Below are 20011 nucleotides of genomic sequence, written 5' to 3'. Positions count from 1 at the left end.
TCACGGAGGATAGGAAGGGAGGCGAAGTAGGAGGGATGAATGGCGGCAAGATTGCGGCAGCTACGCTACGTCTAGCCGCCATTTTTCCGAAATTTTCCCGCCGCTAAGCTTCTTACAAGGATGCTGCCGCGTTCATCCCTCCTACTTCGCCTCCCTTCCTATCCTCCTTGGTATTTTCCTGGGCGCGTCCATGCTTGGTTTTCCCCCTTTCAGTCCTCTCCTCCATTATGGATACCCAAGGAGTGGATGCTAGACTCCCCGTTTAGGGCAGAGGCAATGGCCGACGAGCGGGAGGCAAGTAAGAGGGGTAAAATAAAGGCGCGAAAAGAGGTTGTTCTGTGTTATTCCTGTGGTTTTATTCGTAACCCAAGGTTCGTAAATCGTGCATGTTCTAAGTGGTTGGCTGAAGGAACCGGTTTTCATAACGTAAATTCGCGGGTTTCGGTATGGTGGGTAGAGACAGCGCGCCCCTCATTTTTAGGTCATTGGGTTCCAGCCAAGATGTTCCGCGTAAAGAGAAAACACGAAATAAGCCCCTCTCCATTTTTTCTCTCTTCCCGTCTTCCGTGGACAGTGAGTCGCCGCCGGGGGCCCGCCGCCCGCGGCAGCTACATTACCAAGATATAAAGTGGCAAGGCTTATTTTTGGTAAGTACAAAATCATTTATTATATATTGCTCTATAATTAACTATATTTGGAATTAAACATTTTTGTTCTATTTATCTCAAAGTCATGATTATTCCTAACATTAATAGTATTAAACTTAATATGATATATCTTTTGTTAAAGTAGATTAGGAATTTATAATTTTAATATTTATAGAGGAGTTCGGATTTAAAATGTTATATTTTTTTAATAATGATCTCAAAGATCTGACTTTTGAAATGTTTGTTACTTTTTCTAAGTATCAATAAAACATGACATTAAATTTATATTGTGCCAAGGTTCATTTTTATATTTTACATAAACTACATCACCTAAAACAATTAATAGATAAAAGTTAGCTATATTATTTTGTTTAAAAAATATATCTCTGTCTCCGTTTTATTATTTAATTTCGTGGTTTGTTTTGATATTTTGTATTTTTGGGTTACTCCCCTAATCCATGCGGCTGTCCCATGATAAAACCTTCTATAAAACATTTTCCAAAAGTCCTTTTTTAGATTCAACTATTTAAATTACATTTAAGATTAAAATTTAGAACAAAAAATATATTTCACAATTAGAATTTGTTAATAAAATTTTAACTTTGGACTTCATTCCAAAACCAGAAAAGGCCATTTCAGAGTGGATTTTACCGCGGAAATGTTTTTGTTTAGAGATAAACGTTAGTTAGTTAGTTAGTTAGTTAGTTAGTTAGTTAGTTAATTAGTTAGTTAGTTAGTTAGTTAGTTAATTAGTTAGTTAGTTAGTTAGTTAGTTAGTTAGTTAGTTAGTTAGTTAGTTAGTAAGTAAGTAAGTAAGTAAGTAAGTAAGTAAGTAAGTAAGTTAGTACTATTTTAAGTACAAGCCTTAAGTAGAATAAAATGAAAACCAATTTTCTCGCCATTTTATTTTGTTCAATTTTGATACTAACATGTATTTTATTCACGGAAAGATGCTGCCAGTTGTTAAAAAAAGGCCAAGAGTTGACCGAAATAATATTATCGTCTGGGCGAACTTTTAATTGCATAAAAAAGCAGCGTCAAAATGATAGGATGAAGGTATTTTCCTGTTAAAAGACGCAAATCCCATCCCGCGAAAATAAATGAGTAGCCAACGGCACGCGGTGTTCCCAGGTGGTCTCCCTCCCAAGTACTGACCGCGCTCGACGCTGCTTAACTTCGGTGATCAGACGAGAACCGGTGTATTCAGCGTGATATGGCCGTTGCCGCTAGAGTGTAATTGATAGCGGTGGACAAGCCGCGACTAGCCAGGTCCTGGTAGGTTGGTGATCGCCGAATCGCCGAGGGCCACCGGCTGCATGCGGCTCCAATAGAACGTTCTATACACTCTTTTTAGAAACGTTTACTGGGCGCCGATATTATCGTACAGACAACCAACGAGCAAGCCCTTTACCGCAGAAATTTCATCCCCCCCCCCCCCCCAAACCAGTTTTTTCATCACCCTCCCCGTAGACTGTAAGGTGATGGCGGTCGATTGGGAAGGCGCGTTTACGAATCTATAAAATTGGTGTGGTGTGCTTTCCCCCTTTGGAGTTCGGAGGAGGTGAAGGTTTGGCCGGTTTTTCGTCTTAGAGAAATATATTTATCTGGCAAACCCGTAAGAAATTGAGAGCAGTCAATTTTTATTAGTAGCGTAGTTGCTAGCCTAGGCTTCACATATTTCCGGCTTTGCTTTCCGCGCCTTTTTTCTTATTTTAAATGATTTTTGTAATAAATGTATGATGGCAAATAAGAAAAATTCTAGAAAATACTAGTCCCAAATCCACGTGTTTAAGATGAAACTTAGATCATGAAAATATCCTTAACCCCAAACATACTTCAACACCTAGGGTGCCTCCTACAACTCCTAAAAGGTACGTCTCTAAAATATTCATATAAAGACAGGACATAAGCCGAATTCTCTTAAACCAAAGAATAACAAAAGTTGTTAGTCCTGCTGAACCAGCTCTATAGTCTGTATGAAAAGTGACCGGTTATGGTCCACTTTTATAGAACGCTCTATTCGCTTATAATAAATTTTTCCTAAATGGTCATTTAAACGCGTTTGACGTTTCACGTAGAATCTAGTACACTTAATACGTTATTTATGGTCCTATAAACCACCATTTAGATTTTTTTTCCATACGGCCCGGTAAAGTGGCCCACTCTACTGTCTCTAGCCGATGACCCCAAAAGTGCCAGTCCGGGCCTGGCGGTGTACCTCTATTTCACGGATTCAAGATATCGTCTTCTCCTTTGTTCGCGCGATGGCTACAAACGTTGTCATCTCCCACCAGGACCAACATTCGGTGACGTAATTATGAAATATTTGAAATGCTCGAATTCTCTCTTTTTACTTTGTTAAACAGTGACGGCTCCTAGCGGGTTATCGCTTCTCGGCCTTTTGGCTAAGATCAAAGTGTAGTATCTGTTCTTATCAGCTTAATATCTGATACGGGTCCCATCGGGGCCCAAGATATTAAACTTATTTTTGGACGGCGGCGGAGTGGTCGGAGCTTGCTCCACCTCCGCCACGGGTCGGCCTGGTATTGCAGTAAATCCGGGATCGGCCCACTTCTCTCTTGAAATCAAAAATCAAACGCTCTTATAATGGCGCACTGCGCAACACAGTATTTCCGGGAAATGTTATTTGGCTGTCTTTATATATATTTCTTTATTATAATATATTGCCCCTCTGACGTCATAAGTGGTAAAATCCTTATTGTCGAATAGTTAATAATGAAGAATCGGAAAGATTCCAGTTTTTGAATTTTCTTTTACCTAGTTATACACTCTTTTTCGCGGTATTTTCACGGAGGATAGGAAGGGAGGCGAAGTAGGAGGGATGAATGGCGGCAAGATTGCGGCAGCTACGCTACGTCTAGCCGCCATTTTTCCGAAATTTTCCCGCCGCTAAGCTTCTTACAAGGATGCTGCCGCGTTCATCCCTCCTACTTCGCCTCCCTTCCTATCCTCCTTGGTATTTTCCTGGGCGCGTCCATGCTTGGTTTTCCCCCTTTCAGTCCTCTCCTCCATTATGGATACCCAAGGAGTGGATGCTAGACTCCCCGTTTAGGGCAGAGGCAATGGCCGACGAGCGGGAGGCAAGTAAGAGGGGTAAAATAAAGGCGCGAAAAGAGGTTGTTCTGTGTTATTCCTGTGGTTTTATTCGTAACCCAAGGTTCGTAAATCGTGCATGTTCTAAGTGGTTGGCTGAAGGAACCGGTTTTCATAACGTAAATTCGCGGGTTTCGGTATGGTGGGTAGAGACAGCGCGCCCCTCATTTTTAGGTCATTGGGTTCCAGCCAAGATGTTCCGCGTAAAGAGAAAACACGAAATAAGCCCCTCTCCATTTTTTCTCTCTTCCCGTCTTCCGTGGACAGTGAGTCGCCGCCGGGGGCCCGCCGCCCGCGGCAGCTACATTACCAAGATATAAAGTGGCAAGGCTTATTTTTGGTAAGTACAAAATCATTTATTATATATTGCTCTATAATTAACTATATTTGGAATTAAACATTTTTGTTCTATTTATCTCAAAGTCATGATTATTCCTAACATTAATAGTATTAAACTTAATATGATATATCTTTTGTTAAAGTAGATTAGGAATTTATAATTTTAATATTTATAGAGGAGTTCGGATTTAAAATGTTATATTTTTTTAATAATGATCTCAAAGATCTGACTTTTGAAATGTTTGTTACTTTTTCTAAGTATCAATAAAACATGACATTAAATTTATATTGTGCCAAGGTTCATTTTTATATTTTACATAAACTACATCACCTAAAACAATTAATAGATAAAAGTTAGCTATATTATTTTGTTTAAAAAATATATCTCTGTCTCCGTTTTATTATTTAATTTCGTGGTTTGTTTTGATATTTTGTATTTTTGGGTTACTCCCCTAATCCATGCGGCTGTCCCATGATAAAACCTTCTATAAAACATTTTCCAAAAGTCCTTTTTTAGATTCAACTATTTAAATTACATTTAAGATTAAAATTTAGAACAAAAAATATATTTCACAATTAGAATTTGTTAATAAAATTTTAACTTTGGACTTCATTCCAAAACCAGAAAAGGCCATTTCAGAGTGGATTTTACCGCGGAAATGTTTTTGTTTAGAGATAAACGTTAGTTAGTTAGTTAGTTAGTTAGTTAGTTAGTTAGTTAATTAGTTAGTTAGTTAGTTAGTTAGTTAATTAGTTAGTTAGTTAGTTAGTTAGTTAGTTAGTTAGTTAGTTAGTTAGTTAGTTAGTAAGTAAGTAAGTAAGTAAGTAAGTAAGTAAGTAAGTAAGTTAGTACTATTTTAAGTACAAGCCTTAAGTAGAATAAAATGAAAACCAATTTTCTCGCCATTTTATTTTGTTCAATTTTGATACTAACATGTATTTTATTCACGGAAAGATGCTGCCAGTTGTTAAAAAAAGGCCAAGAGTTGACCGAAATAATATTATCGTCTGGGCGAACTTTTAATTGCATAAAAAAGCAGCGTCAAAATGATAGGATGAAGGTATTTTCCTGTTAAAAGACGCAAATCCCATCCCGCGAAAATAAATGAGTAGCCAACGGCACGCGGTGTTCCCAGGTGGTCTCCCTCCCAAGTACTGACCGCGCTCGACGCTGCTTAACTTCGGTGATCAGACGAGAACCGGTGTATTCAGCGTGATATGGCCGTTGCCGCTAGAGTGTAATTGATAGCGGTGGACAAGCCGCGACTAGCCAGGTCCTGGTAGGTTGGTGATCGCCGAGGGCCACCGGCTGCATGCGGCTCCAATAGAACGTTCTATACACTCTTTTTAGAAACGTTTACTGGGCGCCGATATTATCGTACAGACAACCAACGAGCAAGCCCTTTACCGCAGAAATTTCATCCCCCCCCCCCCCCAAACCAGTTTTTTCATCACCCTCCCCGTAGACTGTAAGGTGATGGCGGTCGATTGGGAAGGCGCGTTTACGAATCTATAAAATTGGTGTGGTGTGCTTTCCCCCTTTGGAGTTCGGAGGAGGTGAAGGTTTGGCCGGTTTTTCGTCTTAGAGAAATATATTTATCTGGCAAACCCGTAAGAAATTGAGAGCAGTCAATTTTTATTAGTAGCGTAGTTGCTAGCCTAGGCTTCACATATTTCCGGCTTTGCTTTCCGCGCCTTTTTTCTTATTTTAAATGATTTTTGTAATAAATGTATGATGGCAAATAAGAAAAATTCTAGAAAATACTAGTCCCAAATCCACGTGTTTAAGATGAAACTTAGATCATGAAAATATCCTTAACCCCAAACATACTTCAACACCTAGGGTGCCTCCTACAACTCCTAAAAGGTACGTCTCTAAAATATTCATATAAAGACAGGACATAAGCCGAATTCTCTTAAACCAAAGAATAACAAAAGTTGTTAGTCCTGCTGAACCAGCTCTATAGTCTGTATGAAAAGTGACCGGTTATGGTCCACTTTTATAGAACGCTCTATTCGCTTATAATAAATTTTTCCTAAATGGTCATTTAAACGCGTTTGACGTTTCACGTAGAATCTAGTACACTTAATACGTTATTTATGGTCCTATAAACCACCATTTAGATTTTTTTTCCATACGGCCCGGTAAAGTGGCCCACTCTACTGTCTCTAGCCGATGACCCCAAAAGTGCCAGTCCGGGCCTGGCGGTGTACCTCTATTTCACGGATTCAAGATATCGTCTTCTCCTTTGTTCGCGCGATGGCTACAAACGTTGTCATCTCCCACCAGGACCAACATTCGGTGACGTAATTATGAAATATTTGAAATGCTCGAATTCTCTCTTTTTACTTTGTTAAACAGTGACGGCTCCTAGCGGGTTATCGCTTCTCGGCCTTTTGGCTAAGATCAAAGTGTAGTATCTGTTCTTATCAGCTTAATATCTGATACGGGTCCCATCGGGGCCCAAGATATTAAACTTATTTTTGGACGGCGGCGGAGTGGTCGGAGCTTGCTCCACCTCCGCCACGGGTCGGCCTGGTATTGCAGTAAATCCGGGATCGGCCCACTTCTCTCTTGAAATCAAAAATCAAACGCTCTTATAATGGCGCACTGCGCAACACAGTATTTCCGGGAAATGTTATTTGGCTGTCTTTATATATATTTCTTTATTATAATATATTGCCCCTCTGACGTCATAAGTGGTAAAATCCTTATTGTCGAATAGTTAATAATGAAGAATCGGAAAGATTCCAGTTTTTGAATTTTCTTTTACCTAGTTATACACTCTTTTTCGCGGTATTTTCACGGAGGATAGGAAGGGAGGCGAAGTAGGAGGGATGAATGGCGGCAAGATTGCGGCAGCTACGCTACGTCTAGCCGCCATTTTTCCGAAATTTTCCCGCCGCTAAGCTTCTTACAAGGATGCTGCCGCGTTCATCCCTCCTACTTCGCCTCCCTTCCTATCCTCCTTGGTATTTTCCTGGGCGCGTCCATGCTTGGTTTTCCCCCTTTCAGTCCTCTCCTCCATTATGGATACCCAAGGAGTGGATGCTAGACTCCCCGTTTAGGGCAGAGGCAATGGCCGACGAGCGGGAGGCAAGTAAGAGGGGTAAAATAAAGGCGCGAAAAGAGGTTGTTCTGTGTTATTCCTGTGGTTTTATTCGTAACCCAAGGTTCGTAAATCGTGCATGTTCTAAGTGGTTGGCTGAAGGAACCGGTTTTCATAACGTAAATTCGCGGGTTTCGGTATGGTGGGTAGAGACAGCGCGCCCCTCATTTTTAGGTCATTGGGTTCCAGCCAAGATGTTCCGCGTAAAGAGAAAACACGAAATAAGCCCCTCTCCATTTTTTCTCTCTTCCCGTCTTCCGTGGACAGTGAGTCGCCGCCGGGGGCCCGCCGCCCGCGGCAGCTACATTACCAAGATATAAAGTGGCAAGGCTTATTTTTGGTAAGTACAAAATCATTTATTATATATTGCTCTATAATTAACTATATTTGGAATTAAACATTTTTGTTCTATTTATCTCAAAGTCATGATTATTCCTAACATTAATAGTATTAAACTTAATATGATATATCTTTTGTTAAAGTAGATTAGGAATTTATAATTTTAATATTTATAGAGGAGTTCGGATTTAAAATGTTATATTTTTTTAATAATGATCTCAAAGATCTGACTTTTGAAATGTTTGTTACTTTTTCTAAGTATCAATAAAACATGACATTAAATTTATATTGTGCCAAGGTTCATTTTTATATTTTACATAAACTACATCACCTAAAACAATTAATAGATAAAAGTTAGCTATATTATTTTGTTTAAAAAATATATCTCTGTCTCCGTTTTATTATTTAATTTCGTGGTTTGTTTTGATATTTTGTATTTTTGGGTTACTCCCCTAATCCATGCGGCTGTCCCATGATAAAACCTTCTATAAAACATTTTCCAAAAGTCCTTTTTTAGATTCAACTATTTAAATTACATTTAAGATTAAAATTTAGAACAAAAAATATATTTCACAATTAGAATTTGTTAATAAAATTTTAACTTTGGACTTCATTCCAAAACCAGAAAAGGCCATTTCAGAGTGGATTTTACCGCGGAAATGTTTTTGTTTAGAGATAAACGTTAGTTAGTTAGTTAGTTAGTTAGTTAGTTAGTTAGTTAATTAGTTAGTTAGTTAGTTAGTTAGTTAATTAGTTAGTTAGTTAGTTAGTTAGTTAGTTAGTTAGTTAGTTAGTTAGTTAGTAAGTAAGTAAGTAAGTAAGTAAGTAAGTAAGTAAGTAAGTTAGTACTATTTTAAGTACAAGCCTTAAGTAGAATAAAATGAAAACCAATTTTCTCGCCATTTTATTTTGTTCAATTTTGATACTAACATGTATTTTATTCACGGAAAGATGCTGCCAGTTGTTAAAAAAAGGCCAAGAGTTGACCGAAATAATATTATCGTCTGGGCGAACTTTTAATTGCATAAAAAAGCAGCGTCAAAATGATAGGATGAAGGTATTTTCCTGTTAAAAGACGCAAATCCCATCCCGCGAAAATAAATGAGTAGCCAACGGCACGCGGTGTTCCCAGGTGGTCTCCCTCCCAAGTACTGACCGCGCTCGACGCTGCTTAACTTCGGTGATCAGACGAGAACCGGTGTATTCAGCGTGATATGGCCGTTGCCGCTAGAGTGTAATTGATAGCGGTGGACAAGCCGCGACTAGCCAGGTCCTGGTAGGTTGGTGATCGCCGAGGGCCACCGGCTGCATGCGGCTCCAATAGAACGTTCTATACACTCTTTTTAGAAACGTTTACTGGGCGCCGATATTATCGTACAGACAACCAACGAGCAAGCCCTTTACCGCAGAAATTTCATCCCCCCCCCCCCCCCAAACCAGTTTTTTCATCACCCTCCCCGTAGACTGTAAGGTGATGGCGGTCGATTGGGAAGGCGCGTTTACGAATCTATAAAATTGGTGTGGTGTGCTTTCCCCCTTTGGAGTTCGGAGGAGGTGAAGGTTTGGCCGGTTTTTCGTCTTAGAGAAATATATTTATCTGGCAAACCCGTAAGAAATTGAGAGCAGTCAATTTTTATTAGTAGCGTAGTTGCTAGCCTAGGCTTCACATATTTCCGGCTTTGCTTTCCGCGCCTTTTTTCTTATTTTAAATGATTTTTGTAATAAATGTATGATGGCAAATAAGAAAAATTCTAGAAAATACTAGTCCCAAATCCACGTGTTTAAGATGAAACTTAGATGATGAAAATATCCTTAACCCCAAACATACTTCAACACCTAGGGTGCCTCCTACAACTCCTAAAAGGTACGTCTCTAAAATATTCATATAAAGACAGGACATAAGCCGAATTCTCTTAAACCAAAGAATAACAAAAGTTGTTAGTCCTGCTGAACCAGCTCTATAGTCTGTATGAAAAGTGACCGGTTATGGTCCACTTTTATAGAACGCTCTATTCGCTTATAATAAATTTTTCCTAAATGGTCATTTAAACGCGTTTGACGTTTCACGTAGAATCTAGTACACTTAATACGTTATTTATGGTCCTATAAACCACCATTTAGATTTTTTTTCCATACGGCCCGGTAAAGTGGCCCACTCTACTGTCTCTAGCCGATGACCCCAAAAGTGCCAGTCCGGGCCTGGCGGTGTACCTCTATTTCACGGATTCAAGATATCGTCTTCTCCTTTGTTCGCGCGATGGCTACAAACGTTGTCATCTCCCACCAGGACCAACATTCGGTGACGTAATTATGAAATATTTGAAATGCTCGAATTCTCTCTTTTTACTTTGTTAAACAGTGACGGCTCCTAGCGGGTTATCGCTTCTCGGCCTTTTGGCTAAGATCAAAGTGTAGTATCTGTTCTTATCAGCTTAATATCTGATACGGGTCCCATCGGGGCCCAAGATATTAAACTTATTTTTGGACGGCGGCGGAGTGGTCGGAGCTTGCTCCACCTCCGCCACGGGTCGGCCTGGTATTGCAGTAAATCCGGGATCGGCCCACTTCTCTCTTGAAATCAAAAATCAAACGCTCTTATAATGGCGCACTGCGCAACACAGTATTTCCGGGAAATGTTATTTGGCTGTCTTTATATATATTTCTTTATTATAATATATTGCCCCTCTGACGTCATAAGTGGTAAAATCCTTATTGTCGAATAGTTAATAATGAAGAATCGGAAAGATTCCAGTTTTTGAATTTTCTTTTACCTAGTTATACACTCTTTTTCGCGGTATTTTCACGGAGGATAGGAAGGGAGGCGAAGTAGGAGGGATGAATGGCGGCAAGATTGCGGCAGCTACGCTACGTCTAGCCGCCATTTTTCCGAAATTTTCCCGCCGCTAAGCTTCTTACAAGGATGCTGCCGCGTTCATCCCTCCTACTTCGCCTCCCTTCCTATCCTCCTTGGTATTTTCCTGGGCGCGTCCATGCTTGGTTTTCCCCCTTTCAGTCCTCTCCTCCATTATGGATACCCAAGGAGTGGATGCTAGACTCCCCGTTTAGGGCAGAGGCAATGGCCGACGAGCGGGAGGCAAGTAAGAGGGGTAAAATAAAGGCGCGAAAAGAGGTTGTTCTGTGTTATTCCTGTGGTTTTATTCGTAACCCGAAGGTTCGTAAATCGTGCATGTTCTAAGTGGTTGGCTGAAGGAACCGGTTTTCATAACGTAAATTCGCGGGTTTCGGTATGGTGGGTAGAGACAGCGCGCCCCTCATTTTTAGGTCATTGGGTTCCAGCCAAGATGTTCCGCGTAAAGAGAAAACACGAAATAAGCCCCTCTCCATTTTTTCTCTCTTCCCGTCTTCCGTGGACAGTGAGTCGCCGCCGGGGGCCCGCCGCCCGCGGCAGCTACATTACCAAGATATAAAGTGGCAAGGCTTATTTTTGGTAAGTACAAAATCATTTATTATATATTGCTCTATAATTAACTATATTTGGAATTAAACATTTTTGTTCTATTTATCTCAAAGTCATGATTATTCCTAACATTAATAGTATTAAACTTAATATGATATATCTTTTGTTAAAGTAGATTAGGAATTTATAATTTTAATATTTATAGAGGAGTTCGGATTTAAAATGTTATATTTTTTTAATAATGATCTCAAAGATCTGACTTTTGAAATGTTTGTTACTTTTTCTAAGTATCAATAAAACATGACATTAAATTTATATTGTGCCAAGGTTCATTTTTATATTTTACATAAACTACATCACCTAAAACAATTAATAGATAAAAGTTAGCTATATTATTTTGTTTAAAAAATATATCTCTGTCTCCGTTTTATTATTTAATTTCGTGGTTTGTTTTGATATTTTGTATTTTTGGGTTACTCCCCTAATCCATGCGGCTGTCCCATGATAAAACCTTCTATAAAACATTTTCCAAAAGTCCTTTTTTAGATTCAACTATTTAAATTACATTTAAGATTAAAATTTAGAACAAAAAATATATTTCACAATTAGAATTTGTTAATAAAATTTTAACTTTGGACTTCATTCCAAAACCAGAAAAGGCCATTTCAGAGTGGATTTTACCGCGGAAATGTTTTTGTTTAGAGATAAACGTTAGTTAGTTAGTTAGTTAGTTAGTTAGTTAGTTAGTTAATTAGTTAGTTAGTTAGTTAGTTAGTTAATTAGTTAGTTAGTTAGTTAGTTAGTTAGTTAGTTAGTTAGTTAGTTAGTTAGTAAGTAAGTAAGTAAGTAAGTAAGTAAGTAAGTAAGTAAGTTAGTACTATTTTAAGTACAAGCCTTAAGTAGAATAAAATGAAAACCAATTTTCTCGCCATTTTATTTTGTTCAATTTTGATACTAACATGTATTTTATTCACGGAAAGATGCTGCCAGTTGTTAAAAAAAGGCCAAGAGTTGACCGAAATAATATTATCGTCTGGGCGAACTTTTAATTGCATAAAAAAGCAGCGTCAAAATGATAGGATGAAGGTATTTTCCTGTTAAAAGACGCAAATCCCATCCCGCGAAAATAAATGAGTAGCCAACGGCACGCGGTGTTCCCAGGTGGTCTCCCTCCCAAGTACTGACCGCGCTCGACGCTGCTTAACTTCGGTGATCAGACGAGAACCGGTGTATTCAGCGTGATATGGCCGTTGCCGCTAGAGTGTAATTGATAGCGGTGGACAAGCCGCGACTAGCCAGGTCCTGGTAGGTTGGTGATCGCCGAGGGCCACCGGCTGCATGCGGCTCCAATAGAACGTTCTATACACTCTTTTTAGAAACGTTTACTGGGCGCCGATATTATCGTACAGACAACCAACGAGCAAGCCCTTTACCGCAGAAATTTCATCCCCCCCCCCCCCCCAAACCAGTTTTTTCATCACCCTCCCCGTAGACTGTAAGGTGATGGCGGTCGATTGGGAAGGCGCGTTTACGAATCTATAAAATTGGTGTGGTGTGCTTTCCCCCTTTGGAGTTCGGAGGAGGTGAAGGTTTGGCCGGTTTTTCGTCTTAGAGAAATATATTTATCTGGCAAACCCGTAAGAAATTGAGAGCAGTCAATTTTTATTAGTAGCGTAGTTGCTAGCCTAGGCTTCACATATTTCCGGCTTTGCTTTCCGCGCCTTTTTTCTTATTTTAAATGATTTTTGTAATAAATGTATGATGGCAAATAAGAAAAATTCTAGAAAATACTAGTCCCAAATCCACGTGTTTAAGATGAAACTTAGATCATGAAAATATCCTTAACCCCAAACATACTTCAACACCTAGGGTGCCTCCTACAACTCCTAAAAGGTACGTCTCTAAAATATTCATATAAAGACAGGACATAAGCCGAATTCTCTTAAACCAAAGAATAACAAAAGTTGTTAGTCCTGCTGAACCAGCTCTATAGTCTGTATGAAAAGTGACCGGTTATGGTCCACTTTTATAGAACGCTCTATTCGCTTATAATAAATTTTTCCTAAATGGTCATTTAAACGCGTTTGACGTTTCACGTAGAATCTAGTACACTTAATACGTTATTTATGGTCCTATAAACCACCATTTAGATTTTTTTTCCATACGGCCCGGTAAAGTGGCCCACTCTACTGTCTCTAGCCGATGACCCCAAAAGTGCCAGTCCGGGCCTGGCGGTGTACCTCTATTTCACGGATTCAAGATATCGTCTTCTCCTTTGTTCGCGCGATGGCTACAAACGTTGTCATCTCCCACCAGGACCAACATTCGGTGACGTAATTATGAAATATTTGAAATGCTCGAATTCTCTCTTTTTACTTTGTTAAACAGTGACGGCTCCTAGCGGGTTATCGCTTCTCGGCCTTTTGGCTAAGATCAAAGTGTAGTATCTGTTCTTATCAGCTTAATATCTGATACGGGTCCCATCGGGGCCCAAGATATTAAACTTATTTTTGGACGGCGGCGGAGTGGTCGGAGCTTGCTCCACCTCCGCCACGGGTCGGCCTGGTATTGCAGTAAATCCGGGATCGGCCCACTTCTCTCTTGAAATCAAAAATCAAACGCTCTTATAATGGCGCACTGCGCAACACAGTATTTCCGGGAAATGTTATTTGGCTGTCTTTATATATATTTCTTTATTATAATATATTGCCCCTCTGACGTCATAAGTGGTAAAATCCTTATTGTCGAATAGTTAATAATGAAGAATCGGAAAGATTCCAGTTTTTGAATTTTCTTTTACCTAGTTATACACTCTTTTTCGCGGTATTTTCACGGAGGATAGGAAGGGAGGCGAAGTAGGAGGGATGAATGGCGGCAAGATTGCGGCAGCTACGCTACGTCTAGCCGCCATTTTTCCGAAATTTTCCCGCCGCTAAGCTTCTTACAAGGATGCTGCCGCGTTCATCCCTCCTACTTCGCCTCCCTTCCTATCCTCCTTGGTATTTTCCTGGGCGCGTCCATGCTTGGTTTTCCCCCTTTCAGTCCTCTCCTCCATTATGGATACCCAAGGAGTGGATGCTAGACTCCCCGTTTAGGGCAGAGGCAATGGCCGACGAGCGGGAGGCAAGTAAGAGGGGTAAAATAAAGGCGCGAAAAGAGGTTGTTCTGTGTTATTCCTGTGGTTTTATTCGTAACCCAAGGTTCGTAAATCGTGCATGTTCTAAGTGGTTGGCTGAAGGAACCGGTTTTCATAACGTAAATTCGCGGGTTTCGGTATGGTGGGTAGAGACAGCGCGCCCCTCATTTTTAGGTCATTGGGTTCCAGCCAAGATGTTCCGCGTAAAGAGAAAACACGAAATAAGCCCCTCTCCATTTTTTCTCTCTTCCCGTCTTCCGTGGACAGTGAGTCGCCGCCGGGGGCCCGCCGCCCGCGGCAGCTACATTACCAAGATATAAAGTGGCAAGGCTTATTTTTGGTAAGTACAAAATCATTTATTATATATTGCTCTATAATTAACTATATTTGGAATTAAACATTTTTGTTCTATTTATCTCAAAGTCATGATTATTCCTAACATTAATAGTATTAAACTTAATATGATATATCTTTTGTTAAAGTAGATTAGGAATTTATAATTTTAATATTTATAGAGGAGTTCGGATTTAAAATGTTATATTTTTTTAATAATGATCTCAAAGATCTGACTTTTGAAATGTTTGTTACTTTTTCTAAGTATCAATAAAACATGACATTAAATTTATATTGTGCCAAGGTTCATTTTTATATTTTACATAAACTACATCACCTAAAACAATTAATAGATAAAAGTTAGCTATATTATTTTGTTTAAAAAATATATCTCTGTCTCCGTTTTATTATTTAATTTCGTGGTTTGTTTTGATATTTTGTATTTTTGGGTTACTCCCCTAATCCATGCGGCTGTCCCATGATAAAACCTTCTATAAAACATTTTCCAAAAGTCCTTTTTTAGATTCAACTATTTAAATTACATTTAAGATTAAAATTTAGAACAAAAAATATATTTCACAATTAGAATTTGTTAATAAAATTTTAACTTTGGACTTCATTCCAAAACCAGAAAAGGCCATTTCAGAGTGGATTTTACCGCGGAAATGTTTTTGTTTAGAGATAAACGTTAGTTAGTTAGTTAGTTAGTTAGTTAGTTAGTTAGTTAATTAGTTAGTTAGTTAGTTAGTTAGTTAGTTAGTTAGTTAGTTAGTTAGTTAGTTAGTTAGTTAGTTAGTTAGTTAGTTAGTAAGTAAGTAAGTAAGTAAGTAAGTAAGTAAGTAAGTAAGTTAGTACTATTTTAAGTACAAGCCTTAAGTAGAATAAAATGAAAACCAATTTTCTCGCCATTTTATTTTGTTCAATTTTGATACTAACATGTATTTTATTCACGGAAAGATGCTGCCAGTTGTTAAAAAAAGGCCAAGAGTTGACCGAAATAATATTATCGTCTGGGCGAACTTTTAATTGCATAAAAAAGCAGCGTCAAAATGATAGGATGAAGGTATTTTCCTGTTAAAAGACGCAAATCCCATCCCGCGAAAATAAATGAGTAGCCAACGGCACGCGGTGTTCCCAGGTGGTCTCCCTCCCAAGTACTGACCGCGCTCGACGCTGCTTAACTTCGGTGATCAGACGAGAACCGGTGTATTCAGCGTGATATGGCCGTTGCCGCTAGAGTGTAATTGATAGCGGTGGACAAGCCGCGACTAGCCAGGTCCTGGTAGGTTGGTGATCGCCGAGGGCCACCGGCTGCATGCGGCTCCAATAGAACGTTCTATACACTCTTTTTAGAAACGTTTACTGGGCGCCGATATTATCGTACAGACAACCAACGAGCAAGCCCTTTACCGCAGAAATTTCATCCCCCCCCCCCCCCCCAAACCAGTTTTTTCATCACCCTCCCCGTAGACTGTAAGGTGATGGCGGTCGATTGGGAAGGCGCGTTTACGAATCTATAAAATTGGTGTGGTGTGCTTTCCCCCTTTGGAGTTCGGAGGAGGTGAAGGTTTGGCCGGTTTTTCGTCTTAGAGAAATATATTTATCTGGCAAACCCGTAAGAAATTGAGAGCAGTCAATTTTTATTAGTAGCGTAGTTGCTAGCCTAGGCTTCACATATTTCCGGCTTTGCTTTCCGCGCCTTTTTTCTTATTTTAAATGATTTTTGTAATAAATGTATGATGGCAAATAAGAAAAATTCTAGAAAATACTAGTCCCAAATCCACGTGTTTAAGATGAAACTTAGATCATGAAAATATCCTTAACCCCAAACATACTTCAACACCTAGGGTGCCTCCTACAACTCCTAAAAGGTACGTCTCTAAAATATTCATATAAAGACAGGACATAAGCCGAATTCTCTTAAACCAAAGAATAACAAAAGTTGTTAGTCCTGCTGAACCAGCTCTATAGTCTGTATGAAAAGTGACCGGTTATGGTCCACTTTTATAGAACGCTCTATTCGCTTATAATAAATTTTTCCTAAATGGTCATTTAAACGCGTTTGACGTTTCACGTAGAATCTAGTACACTTAATACGTTATTTATGGTCCTATAAACCACCATTTAGATTTTTTTTCCATACGGCCCGGTAAAGTGGCCCACTCTACTGTCTCTAGCCGATGACCCCAAAAGTGCCAGTCCGGGCCTGGCGGTGTACCTCTATTTCACGGATTCAAGATATCGTCTTCTCCTTTGTTCGCGCGATGGCTACAAACGTTGTCATCTCCCACCAGGACCAACATTCGGTGACGTAATTATGAAATATTTGAAATGCTCGAATTCTCTCTTTTTACTTTGTTAAACAGTGACGGCTCCTAGCGGGTTATCGCTTCTCGGCCTTTTGGCTAAGATCAAAGTGTAGTATCTGTTCTTATCAGCTTAATATCTGATACGGGTCCCATCGGGGCCCAAGATATTAAACTTATTTTTGGACGGCGGCGGAGTGGTCGGAGCTTGCTCCACCTCCGCCACGGGTCGGCCTGGTATTGCAGTAAATCCGGGATCGGCCCACTTCTCTCTTGAAATCAAAAATCAAACGCTCTTATAATGGCGCACTGCGCAACACAGTATTTCCGGGAAATGTTATTTGGCTGTCTTTATATATATTTCTTTATTATAATATATTGCCCCTCTGACGTCATAAGTGGTAAAATCCTTATTGTCGAATAGTTAATAATGAAGAATCGGAAAGATTCCAGTTTTTGAATTTTCTTTTACCTAGTTATACACTCTTTTTCGCGGTATTTTCACGGAGGATAGGAAGGGAGGCGAAGTAGGAGGGATGAATGGCGGCAAGATTGCGGCAGCTACGCTACGTCTAGCCGCCATTTTTCCGAAATTTTCCCGCCGCTAAGCTTCTTACAAGGATGCTGCCGCGTTCATCCCTCCTACTTCGCCTCCCTTCCTATCCTCCTTGGTATTTTCCTGGGCGCGTCCATGCTTGGTTTTCCCCCTTTCAGTCCTCTCCTCCATTATGGATACCCAAGGAGTGGATGCTAGACTCCCCGTTTAGGGCAGAGGCAATGGCCGACGAGCGGGAGGCAAGTAAGAGGGGTAAAATAAAGGCGCGAAAAGAGGTTGTTCTGTGTTATTCCTGTGGTTTTATTCGTAACCCAAGGTTCGTAAATCGTGCATGTTCTAAGTGGTTGGCTGAAGGAACCGGTTTTCATAACGTAAATTCGCGGGTTTCGGTATGGTGGGTAGAGACAGCGCGCCCCTCATTTTTAGGTCATTGGGTTCCAGCCAAGATGTTCCGCGTAAAGAGAAAACACGAAATAAGCCCCTCTCCATTTTTTCTCTCTTCCCGTCTTCCGTGGACAGTGAGTCGCCGCCGGGGGCCCGCCGCCCGCGGCAGCTACATTACCAAGATATAAAGTGGCAAGGCTTATTTTTGGTAAGTACAAAATCATTTATTATATATTGCTCTATAATTAACTATATTTGGAATTAAACATTTTTGTTCTATTTATCTCAAAGTCATGATTATTCCTAACATTAATAGTATTAAACTTAATATGATATATCTTTTGTTAAAGTAGATTAGGAATTTATAATTTTAATATTTATAGAGGAGTTCGGATTTAAAATGTTATATTTTTTTAATAATGATCTCAAAGATCTGACTTTTGAAATGTTTGTTACTTTTTCTAAGTATCAATAAAACATGACATTAAATTTATATTGTGCCAAGGTTCATTTTTATATTTTACATAAACTACATCACCTAAAACAATTAATAGATAAAAGTTAGCTATATTATTTTGTTTAAAAAATATATCTCTGTCTCCGTTTTATTATTTAATTTCGTGGTTTGTTTTGATATTTTGTATTTTTGGGTTACTCCCCTAATCCATGCGGCTGTCCCATGATAAAACCTTCTATAAAACATTTTCCAAAAGTCCTTTTTTAGATTCAACTATTTAAATTACATTTAAGATTAAAATTTAGAACAAAAAATATATTTCACAATTAGAATTTGTTAATAAAATTTTAACTTTGGACTTCATTCCAAAACCAGAAAAGGCCATTTCAGAGTGGATTTTACCGCGGAAATGTTTTTGTTTAGAGATAAACGTTAGTTAGTTAGTTAGTTAGTTAGTTAGTTAGTTAGTTAATTAGTTAGTTAGTTAGTTAGTTAGTTAATTAGTTAGTTAGTTAGTTAGTTAGTTAGTTAGTTAGTTAGTTAGTTAGTTAGTAAGTAAGTAAGTAAGTAAGTAAGTAAGTAAGTAAGTAAGTTAGTACTATTTTAAGTACAAGCCTTAAGTAGAATAAAATGAAAACCAATTTTCTCGCCATTTTATTTTGTTCAATTTTGATACTAACATGTATTTTATTCACGGAAAGATGCTGCCAGTTGTTAAAAAAAGGCCAAGAGTTGACCGAAATAATATTATCGTCTGGGCGAACTTTTAATTGCATAAAAAAGCAGCGTCAAAATGATAGGATGAAGGTATTTTCCTGTTAAAAGACGCAAATCCCATCCCGCGAAAATAAATGAGTAGCCAACGGCACGCGGTGTTCCCAGGTGGTCTCCCTCCCAAGTACTGACCGCGCTCGACGCTGCTTAACTTCGGTGATCAGACGAGAACCGGTGTATTCAGCGTGATATGGCCGTTGCCGCTAGAGTGTAATTGATAGCGGTGGACAAGCCGCGACTAGCCAGGTCCTGGTAGGTTGGTGATCGCCGAGGGCCACCGGCTGCATGCGGCTCCAATAGAACGTTCTATACACTCTTTTTAGAAACGTTTACTGGGCGCCGATATTATCGTACAGACAACCAACGAGCAAGCCCTTTACCGCAGAAATTTCATCCCCCCCCCCCCCCCAAACCAGTTTTTTCATCACCCTCCCCGTAGACTGTAAGGTGATGGCGGTCGATTGGGAAGGCGCGTTTACGAATCTATAAAATTGGTGTGGTGTGCTTTCCCCCTTTGGAGTTCGGAGGAGGTGAAGGTTTGGCCGGTTTTTCGTCTTAGAGAAATATATTTATCTGGCAAACCCGTAAGAAATTGAGAGCAGTCAATTTTTATTAGTAGCGTAGTTGCTAGCCTAGGCTTCACATATTTCCGGCTTTGCTTTCCGCGCCTTTTTTCTTATTTTAAATGATTTTTGTAATAAATGTATGATGGCAAATAAGAAAAATTCTAGAAAATACTAGTCCCAAATCCACGTGTTTAAGATGAAACTTAGATCATGAAAATATCCTTAACCCCAAACATACTTCAACACCTAGGGTGCCTCCTACAACTCCTAAAAGGTACGTCTCTAAAATATTCATATAAAGACAGGACATAAGCCGAATTCTCTTAAACCAAAGAATAACAAAAGTTGTTAGTCCTGCTGAACCAGCTCTATAGTCTGTATGAAAAGTGACCGGTTATGGTCCACTTTTATAGAACGCTCTATTCGCTTATAATAAATTTTTCCTAAATGGTCATTTAAACGCGTTTGACGTTTCACGTAGAATCTAGTACACTTAATACGTTATTTATGGTCCTATAAACCACCATTTAGA

The 20011-nt window shown here is 39.3% G+C and overlaps 11 non-coding genes across 11 annotated transcripts; 5 read left to right on the top strand and 6 right to left on the bottom strand.

Moving 5' to 3' along the window:
- Positions 1-1753: 1753 nt before the first annotated feature.
- On the bottom strand, positions 1754-1872 carry LOC149938817 (5S ribosomal RNA). Its single transcript, XR_016482190.1, has one exon. It is a non-coding gene; the product is annotated as a 5S ribosomal RNA (ribosomal RNA).
- A 1160-nt stretch (positions 1873-3032) lies between these two features.
- On the top strand, positions 3033-3224 carry LOC149938816 (U2 spliceosomal RNA). The gene has a single exon (XR_016481587.1). It is a non-coding gene; the product is annotated as a U2 spliceosomal RNA (small nuclear RNA).
- A 1987-nt stretch (positions 3225-5211) lies between these two features.
- Positions 5212-5330, bottom strand: LOC149938815 (5S ribosomal RNA). The gene has a single exon (XR_016482189.1). It is a non-coding gene; the product is annotated as a 5S ribosomal RNA (ribosomal RNA).
- Positions 5331-6481: 1151 nt separating this feature from the next.
- LOC149938814 (U2 spliceosomal RNA) lies at positions 6482-6673 on the top strand. The gene has a single exon (XR_016481586.1). It is a non-coding gene; the product is annotated as a U2 spliceosomal RNA (small nuclear RNA).
- A 1983-nt stretch (positions 6674-8656) lies between these two features.
- Positions 8657-8775, bottom strand: LOC149938813 (5S ribosomal RNA). The gene has a single exon (XR_016482188.1). It is a non-coding gene; the product is annotated as a 5S ribosomal RNA (ribosomal RNA).
- Positions 8776-9927: 1152 nt separating this feature from the next.
- On the top strand, positions 9928-10119 carry LOC149938812 (U2 spliceosomal RNA). The gene has a single exon (XR_016481585.1). It is a non-coding gene; the product is annotated as a U2 spliceosomal RNA (small nuclear RNA).
- A 1984-nt stretch (positions 10120-12103) lies between these two features.
- On the bottom strand, positions 12104-12222 carry LOC149938811 (5S ribosomal RNA). The gene has a single exon (XR_016482187.1). It is a non-coding gene; the product is annotated as a 5S ribosomal RNA (ribosomal RNA).
- Positions 12223-13374: 1152 nt separating this feature from the next.
- On the top strand, positions 13375-13566 carry LOC149938810 (U2 spliceosomal RNA). The gene has a single exon (XR_016481584.1). It is a non-coding gene; the product is annotated as a U2 spliceosomal RNA (small nuclear RNA).
- A 1983-nt stretch (positions 13567-15549) lies between these two features.
- Positions 15550-15668, bottom strand: LOC149938809 (5S ribosomal RNA). The gene has a single exon (XR_016482186.1). It is a non-coding gene; the product is annotated as a 5S ribosomal RNA (ribosomal RNA).
- Positions 15669-16821: 1153 nt separating this feature from the next.
- On the top strand, positions 16822-17013 carry LOC149938808 (U2 spliceosomal RNA). The gene has a single exon (XR_016481583.1). It is a non-coding gene; the product is annotated as a U2 spliceosomal RNA (small nuclear RNA).
- A 1983-nt stretch (positions 17014-18996) lies between these two features.
- Positions 18997-19115, bottom strand: LOC149938807 (5S ribosomal RNA). The gene has a single exon (XR_016482184.1). It is a non-coding gene; the product is annotated as a 5S ribosomal RNA (ribosomal RNA).
- Positions 19116-20011: the final 896 nt, after the last annotated feature.

This window comes from Leiobunum rupestre, chromosome 6, assembly GCF_980474605.1.
Source record: "Leiobunum rupestre chromosome 6, qqLeiRupe1.1.hap1, whole genome shotgun sequence".
Taxonomy (NCBI): Eukaryota; Metazoa; Arthropoda; class Arachnida; order Opiliones; family Sclerosomatidae; genus Leiobunum; species Leiobunum rupestre.
The sequence above is the reverse complement of the archived record's forward strand: the minus strand, read 5'-3'. Positions and strand labels throughout refer to the sequence as shown.